The sequence below is a fragment of the Capsicum annuum genome, chromosome 1, assembly GCF_002878395.1.
Source record: "Capsicum annuum cultivar UCD-10X-F1 chromosome 1, UCD10Xv1.1, whole genome shotgun sequence".
NCBI lineage: Eukaryota > Viridiplantae > Streptophyta > Magnoliopsida > Solanales > Solanaceae > Capsicum > Capsicum annuum.
Window position 1 is genome coordinate 75,191,125 of NC_061111.1, and position 6,584 is coordinate 75,197,708.

Genomic DNA, 6,584 nt, shown 5'->3' on the forward strand with positions numbered 1-6,584 from the left:
TCCTGCATTGATTGCCAATCATAAAAACTTATTTTCTTGTATTCCAGAACCACTGACATTACTCAACCAGTATAACGATACAGCTGCCCTTCAGGTACAAATGTAGTCCTCAAAGCATGTTGAATCTTTCATGAAATATGTTGCTGATTTTTAGTTTCACGACTAACCATTTTGAGATGTTTTAAGGAGAGAACAAAATAAGGCAGCGTGGATATCAGCACCAGAAGTTCCTGGCACATTTGTCTGCAATATAAGAGATATAATGAAGGTATGGAATTTAGTTTGGAGCTTTTGCAACAATTTTACTCCATCTACTTAAGTTCATGTCTGCTGGCTATTGATAGATCTTATCAAATGGAAATTTATGAATCAACATTGGACCGGAGGTCATCAATAACTCTCCCAAATAATCATATTGGCGTGGCCTACTTTTAAGAGGTTAAAGACTTTCTATTTATTTTATGATAATTTTTTTTATTATTGCATACTTCCAACTGAAAAGTGTTTTAAAGTACTCCTTGCAACAACACAAATGGATATCATTGAAAAAATCAAAATTAAGTCTCAGAAAATTACATAAGCTTACCTTCCTTATTAGTTGGTTTTGCTACCAATCAAGTGATGAAGAAGCACACATACTGCAACACTTATATTCAAGCTTTCCACAGCCATAAAGGATTTATAATTCTGGCCTGAAATACTATTATCACACTCAACATCCTCATCTTGTCCAACAATTATATCGACGGAGATCTTTCCTAGAATTCTAACTAATTCAGTATCTGACATCTCAACCAATGGCCTCAGCTCAGTTCCCTCACTTCCCAAAACAAGGATTGTAGGAGCAGCAGGGGCAATCTAATGCAATGGAACAACTTTTGAAGAAATGGAACCACCTAGGACCCGCCATCCATTTTCTGCCAAAGACGCAAGGAATACATCATATTCTTGTAAGACCTCAGCTCCATTAATTCAAGTGAGCCAACACTTGCTTTGCTCACTACCCCACTCAATGGTACCAAGTTATTTGCACATAAGACGATCCCAAAAGCTCCGAATAAGTAAGCAGAACGTATAATTGCACCTAAATTTTGAGGATCAGTAACCTCATCCAAAGCAACCAAAGAGAAGTAGTCTCTTATTCCTCAATTGAAACAGGTTCCAATTCCTTGATAGCAACCATTTGCAATGGATAAGCATCGAGGAGCAGTCCCTGATGGGGTCTGTTATCAGTAATCACATTTAGGTCATGTTTATATACTTTCTTTTTCCTAATCCAACTTTATTCGCCATCGTCAAAACTCTCTTGAAACCTTTCTTATCTTTTTTTTCCTGTTATTCCCACTCAGATCCAACCCTTTTTGAATATAGAGACCATAAAATTCCCTTTTTTTAGATAACAATGCAGCTAAAATTGGGACAACACCATAAATTTCCTCACCAACCATTCTTGGTAGGGTTGATTCAGTCGCCTCCTTCCTAAGATGGACCATAATAACTATCCCTCACTCCTAAAATTAGGATTGGCACATGTGTTGTACCAAACAAATTCCCATTGTTCACATTTCCAGTTAAGTGAAGCATCATGTTCATGTATGCATTCTTGAATTTGTTTCATAAATTTAAAGGTGAAAAATTCTTTAATTTCAACTTCGAAATAACTTAAATTTTCTTTTGGCTAATAATTCTTGTCAACTACTAAGAAATTTAGACTATTTCGGATCTCCTATCGCTGGTATAGATGTCTATCATTTGTATCTACTTTCTTCATTTGAGATGCGTTTTAAGTTTCAAACTTTACACAGTTCCCAAAAACCATTCTTCATAATTTCACTTGAGTTTAAAGAACTTGACCCTTAAATCCCATAACAAGTCCAAACATTTTGGAACTGGCTATGTGATGAAGGGGTTGTATTAATAAAGACACCTGTACAACCACCAATTATACCTGAAGTTTTAGGATTAGTTGCTAAGAGGGATATAGCTAAAGGTGAGACAGTTCTAGGAGTGCCTAGAAGGCTATGGATTAATACAGTTGTAGAATCTGAAAGTAGGAATGTTTGTACTGGATTGGAACCTTCGATATCTATTGCTCTTTTCTTGATTAGAGAGAAATGGAAAGATGATTCTAAGTGGGAATATTTCATTGGTGTTCTTCCTGAGTGTACTGATTCCACTATCTATTGGTGGGTATGATTTTATTATTAAACTTTTTTTCTTGAATTGAGGGTATATTTAAACAGTCTCTCTATCTTTAAAGGTCTGTGTATACACTACTCTTTCGAGACCCCATTCATGAGGTTACATTGTTAGTATGTTGTTATGAATAATCTTTTTCTTGAGCTGAGGGCATATCGCAGACAACCTCTCTACCTTCCAAGGTAGGGTAAGGTCTGCGTATACTTTACCGTCACTGATTATGTTGTTATTATTGAACAACTCTTTCTAGGAGTAGTGTTGTTGATGTTGCTTGGTATGTTTTTTCAGTGCAGGTCCGAAGAGGAGCTCTCTGACATTCAAGGTAATCTTCTTTCCTTCTTAAAATTCCTATAATAGAAAAATTGCAAATTCTTATGTTGTTTGTTCCTGTGGCAGAGGTAGGATTTTCATGAAGCCAAAGAGAATTGAACATCTATGATATAAACATAAACAATAATTTTAACCATATATACATAGAGGAATGTTTTGCCAAAAGGAATTTGGATGAACCCCTTGGCCATACTTAGCTCTGCCCCTGGTTTTGTTTATGATGGAATTAAGTTACATATGCTGACAGAGTGTAACTTTCTTTTTATCTCTATCAATGTAGTTTAACAAGTGAAAGTAGATTACTAACCATTTTAAAAGTAGATGGTTTACTTTACCTCAAATTGATGTTTGCTTAGAATTTGAATCAACACATGCTGATTTTTTATCATTTATTCACTGAGTAATAGTCTTTTAGTAATTTCTACACGTCTAAATTTATTTTCTTATTGATTAATTTTTTTTACTATACGCGTTGGGCTCGTGCAACATCTGAGCATACCTATCTAGTTTATTTATATATGGAAAGATGAGCAAGGAAATGACCATGAGCATCATGGTCATTTCAAATATAATGGTGCATTGAATACTTAAAGCTTATATCAGTTATTTATATCAATTATAGGGGTAAAAAGGTAATATTATATATCATGTAGATTACTTGATATTTCTAGAAAGATCTTTCATCTCTCATAGAAGAACAAGAATTAAACAGACCGGAACTTGTTCACTTCTTCACTACTGCCCAACTCAAATCCACCACCAAGATCAAGAATTATGGAAAATATTTTTTGAAGCATTCGTAAGAAAAGGGTTATTCTTATCTTTTGGTAGGAATTTGTCTCTCATCCTAATTGAAAAAGGACGCAGCAATGCAACTTGTAGAAACAACTCTTCTCTTCATCTTAGGAAAATATTTTTGTAAGCATCCGTAAGAAAAGAATTTTTCATATGTTTTGGTAAGAATTATTCTGTTATCGCCTTTCAAAATACTGATGGTTACAATTTCAGGTAATGTTTTGGTTAAATTTTCCTAATCTTCTTTCGATTTGTAAATTTCATTAGTTGATGCTTCGTTCCTTTGATTTTAATCTATTTCTTTTGTCATATTTTAAATTTTGTTCACACTTATGTTCTTCATTCATATGAGTGTTTCAATTTTTAGCAGACTTCTTCTAATTGTCTTTTTACTTTTGGATTTTATGATTGATGTGGTAAATTATATTTTTGGTCCCCCCCTCCAAACCAAGTATGTAAGTTTTTGCATGCATTCCTCAAGTATCTAAGTTTCGACAAATTATTACATTGCTAATTGTTAATCATGTTAGGGTTGAAAAGATACTTTTATATGCACACTTTTTTGAATCAAAGTTTTTTTGAGCAATAGGACCAGGAGCAACATGAATCTTCCATGAGCAAGTTTAGATCCTCCATTTTGACGGTTCCTTTTATTATTTCTATATATAACTTTTATCTATTATAATTTGCTTGAAAAAAGTAATAATATGTAATCAACGAATAGTCTCACTTCTCAGTCTTTAGCACATAGAGTCTACAATGAGTGTTAGATTATAGCCATAATTCTATATCAAAGATTACAAAAGAAGGAAAGTTAAATTAGATCGGCTAGCTACAAAGTAAATCATCTATAAGTTGTGTAGTAACCAATGAAAAATTCTGCTTGAAAAGAGGAAAAATAAACTATCACTATCAACCAAGGTCTTACTTATCTAGCAATAGAAAAAGTTCAACTCCTATTTCTATCGACCTGTTGGCATGTATGAGTAGTTAAAATTTTTAAATTTGGGTTAATTCGGTAACTGTAAATGGAGTAAAGTTTGCTTCTTTTAAGAGTTCTTACAGGATATAAATGCTTATTTATAGTATGTTGTGACAGCTATTGTGGAGAATATGAAGAAGTTCAACATGGTATGATTGTTGAGTCTAAAGATGATACTAGTCAAATTTGTTGCTCTACGTAGAACTACTTTGTATGTAGTACCATAGGACTATGACTAAATAAGAGCATGCCGCTAGCTATAGGTGTTATTTTCTCTGAATTTCTAAAAATTTCTACTTAGTAGCTGAGTAAATGTAATCTACTATTTACTGTTGCTTTATTGTAATGTCATCTTTACTCTTAGTTTTTCTTCTTTGCTATCCTTAACTTATTCTTACTTGATTTTGGTCAATTTGAATTCTATTTCTTTCAGATTCATTCTTGGTTTGGTCAAGATGTATTCAGTTAAAATGATTGCTGTGATTTGAAAAGTATTGAGGGTTGTGCTGGAACTATTTTAGGCATAATATCAAGAGAGGTCATTTTTCAAGAACAAGTATTGAGAGTTGTGCTGGAACAAGTAATCATTTATTTTTTCCTTTACTCTTTTTGATATTTTGTAGCAACTCTTTATTTGTCGGTGTGCATATTCTCTCATCTGAGCTTTAGAGTTCTTTCTAGAGTCTAACATGACTTTTTAGTTAGAAATTAAGCAATTTAAATCTCTACACTGAAAGTAATGGTAAACTTTTATCTAGCCATATCTTCTTCCTTTGATTTTCCTCAATTTGTTTTTTTACCGTCTTTTAATTTCTCAACAACCAGGTACATTCGTTGAAGACTCTTATTTGTTTCTTATTTCACAACTCATGTTCAATTTTTTCAAGCTTTATCTTTTTTGTTCTCTCTTTTCGTTTGTCCTAGCATCACTGGACTTTTTCTCTCTTTTTTTATCTCGCTTTTTATGTCTCATTCATGAGTGCTTTATGTCATGCAAAATGCACGTTTCTTTTATCAATGACACTTATATTTGATAAACCTAACATTTAAAAAAAGAATTATACTATTTTCAAAAACTTTTGACGGTATGATAGATAAGTGATGATGGTGAATTGTCAAAACTCAAGTCATTTAACTCGGAGTTCGGAGATTTCACTATCCTTAATCCACATCTCTGTCAATGTTTACCAATGGGAAGTTGAAGGGAGCTCATGGATGGTCAATTTAGTTTCAAGTGAGTTATTCTGTAAGATATACTAATATAACCATGAATGTAAATTTAAAATGTTCATCTTAGACGCACTTAGTGTTTTTTGGAAGCATTCTTAATAACCTAATAGTAGTATAAGTGTACTAATTCTGTGAAGTTGACTAAATTTCCTAGGTTTAACATTGCATGAATAGATAATTCATGTATTAAGACGATTTGGTATGATTTTCTTATTTTAATTCTTCCTCTTTTACTTTCTTATGGTTGTGTAGAGAATATGAATGGTATCTAAGACTTCAATGGCATGCTTGTGTTAAGAACCCACCATACAAAACTGGCAGATGTCATGTTGCACATGTACATTTAGCATGATATGTAACTATGTAATGGTGAGTTTTGACAATATAGTGTTTTTACAACCAACTTATTTAATGCTATGAAATTCTACACATCCACGTGTTGGTGTGCGGAGGTCGTGACAAATTTGGCAAAAGATCAAAATGGCTTTTTGTGGAAGCTTTATGGCTCAATCAAATACACACATTGAGGGAGAAAAGATTATTGGGTACGATGTAGTTTTGATGATTGACAAACTGACAAAGTGATATGAAACATGTCAATCAAGCTGGTTCACAGACACACTGTCTAATGTAGCTGAAACTTGTAGCAAAATCATCGATGATTAAAGATAAGCGTGCAAAAATCAAGGAAGGACCAGATGGGTGACTAATTCAGATAAACTCAAGGAAATAAACATGTGCTGATTTAAAGAGTTGGAGTTTGATTGTTACACTAAGGAGACAAGAATTGGAATTGAAGAAGGAGTTTCACTTAAAGTAGAATTCTATGCAATGAGAGTTCTGATTAAAGGAGGAGTTTGAAATAAAGAATGACTCTTTGGAGAGCTGTGCTTAAATAAAAGATGTATTATTCAGAATAACTTTTGCACTTATAGAGAGATAAAATGCTAAAAGCGAGCAAATTGAGAAAGTTCACAATTGAGAGAATTCTGACTGAAGATTCAAGTGTTGTCAGTACAAAGGAACAGATTGACGAACCTGTTTCACA

General features: G+C 33.1%; 1 pseudogene; it reads right to left on the bottom strand.

Annotated features, from left to right (window-relative positions):
- Positions 1-300: 300 nt before the first annotated feature.
- LOC124891429 lies at positions 301-1,498 on the bottom strand (annotated as a pseudogene).
- Positions 1,499-6,584: the final 5,086 nt, after the last annotated feature.